The 2,184-nt window shown below is 40.4% G+C and overlaps 1 long non-coding RNA gene across 1 annotated transcript in view; it reads left to right on the top strand.

The window, feature by feature from the left end:
* The window catches only part of LOC115220247, a 12,966-nt gene extending 11,068 nt beyond the window's left edge, over window positions 1-1,898 (top strand). The window contains exon 3 of the long non-coding RNA XR_003882490.2: window positions 1,768-1,898. This is a non-coding gene — a long non-coding RNA (uncharacterized LOC115220247). The remainder of the gene's footprint in view (window positions 1-1,767) is intronic.
* Window positions 1,899-2,184: the final 286 nt, after the last annotated feature.

Genomic DNA, 2,184 nt, shown 5'->3' with positions numbered 1-2,184 from the left:
AGAGCAACTGCGTTTTAAATTTCGCTTCGCCTATAATTACAGATTCAATACTACGTCAGAAATAACGTCACGGTGTGGGGATTTTCTGGAAAATCCCAGGCAGCGTTTCATTGGAAAATCGCGACGAGGAACTCCCATAGCAATCAAAATATGAGGTCGTTAGTGATGTAGATATTGAACGATAATGAGGGGAAAGTGACATTTAATAATGGTTGTATTCTTCGAGAATAATTTTAATGAGAAATGACGTCGTTGCAAATGGAATTGATATTAAACGCTAATTTTCCAAAGATAGCTTTGGAAATGCCCTAACTTCTAGTGGGATAATCCTTCAGGAATGACGTCGACAGAAACACCTCCACACAACCCCCACGCACACCCACCCACACACACACACGTGTATGTGTTTTTGAGTGTTTGTGTGTATAATAATAATAATGATGATGATAATAATAATAATAATAATAATAATAATAATGATGATGATGATGACGATGATGATGATGATGATGATGATGATGATGATGATGATGATGATGATAATGATGATAGTAATAATAATAATGATGATGATGATGATGATGATGATGATGATGATGATAATAGTAGTAGTAGTAATAATAATAATAATAATAATAATAATAATAATAATAATAATAATAATAATAATAACAACAATAATAATAATAATAATAATAATAATAATAATAATAATAATAATAATAATAATAATGCATAGGTGCAGGACGTGTTTTTTGGCTGCTGCCGGATGTCACGTTTCGGCGTGAATTATTGAAATTTGAGACTCGACTACAGGTAGGCATTTGTTGAATTTTTTGTGGGGCTTAGTGAAGTTTATTGCTCTGTATTTATTATTTTTTGGAGAGTAATAGACTCCACTTTGCTCCGGACATTTTTCCTGCCTGTGGTCGAGCGTAAAGAATCACTTTGCAGTGAGAATTGTGTTTTTTGAGGAGGCGTAGCCCCTCCTCAAAAATTAATTGCCTTTGTGTTGGATTTACCAAGAAGAACCGAGGATAACCAAGGACTGTTTTGGACGTTTGGCCAGGAGTACCTTTTCGGCAAAAAAAAATTAATTCCTTTGCTGAATTTGAACTCTCTTCTTCCAGCTATCGTTTATTTTAAAAATAACTCTTTTGAACTGTTATTTTTATTGTAATTCTTTTCTTCTGTTGTGTTTTCTCTTTTCCCTCTTTCTATCTTATTTATTTTCTTACACTTTTTGAACTTCAATTGTTTTCCGTTTCGAAATGGCAAAGGAATTTATTGTGTGGGACCTAACACCTCCCAAAAAATATTTAAAAGAGCTGGAAAGGAAGACCGTGGTGTTGAGAACATACTCGAAGTCGCTCGACACCATAGCCGTCTTCTCAAAGGCCACCATTTTAAACGAGCTGGCGGACTACATGCCAGCCGTTAAATTTATCTCACGGGGAGTGAAATACGCAACGGTTTGGTTGCTATTTGACTCCCCAAAAGAAGCTTGCGACTTTGCAAGCCAGCCCATTGAGGGCAAAGAAATATTGTTTCTCCCAAATTATATGGGAGAAAAATTATTGAGGGCTTGGATCTGCGGACTGCCGCCCAGAGTTGAGCCCGAGTGGATAGAGGACTCTATCCGCCGGGGTCTGGGTTGTAGCAGTGCCAAGCTGCTAAATGTAAAAGTGTTGCCTGCGGCTGATTGGGAGGGGTCGAAAGCTGTTTTGACCCTATGGACCCAATCAGCCAAAAGTCTGGTTTTTCCAGATTTCTTAAGGATGGCCGGGTCCAAGTATCCGGTGATGCTTGAGGGACGCCCCCTCCAAGTGTCACCTGTGTCTGGAGACCGGCCACATTAAGAAGAACTGCCCCAGGGACCAAAGTAAGATCCTGGAACAGTTAATGTTGGAACCTCTCCCTGCCACCCCCTAATGGAAGGAGAGAAACATAACGAGGAAACTGCTACTTTCTCAAAAAAGAAAAGAAAGATGGGCAACAATGGTGACCCACCGAAAGACCCGGAAGCTGCGGGAGAAAAAGAGGACCCGTTGTGTGCAACACCGGAACCTCACCCTCCCGCGGCCCAGGGAAAAAAGGAAAAGAAGAAGAAAGAGAAACGGGACGCCGCCGGCGGATTGTAACACGCAGACGGCGTTTCCCAAGCCTCCTCAGGCGGGTGTGCCG

Source organism: Octopus sinensis, linkage group LG16 (genome assembly GCF_006345805.1).
Source record: "Octopus sinensis linkage group LG16, ASM634580v1, whole genome shotgun sequence".
NCBI lineage: Eukaryota > Metazoa > Mollusca > Cephalopoda > Octopoda > Octopodidae > Octopus > Octopus sinensis.
The sequence above is the reverse complement of the archived record's forward strand: the minus strand, read 5'-3'. Positions and strand labels throughout refer to the sequence as shown.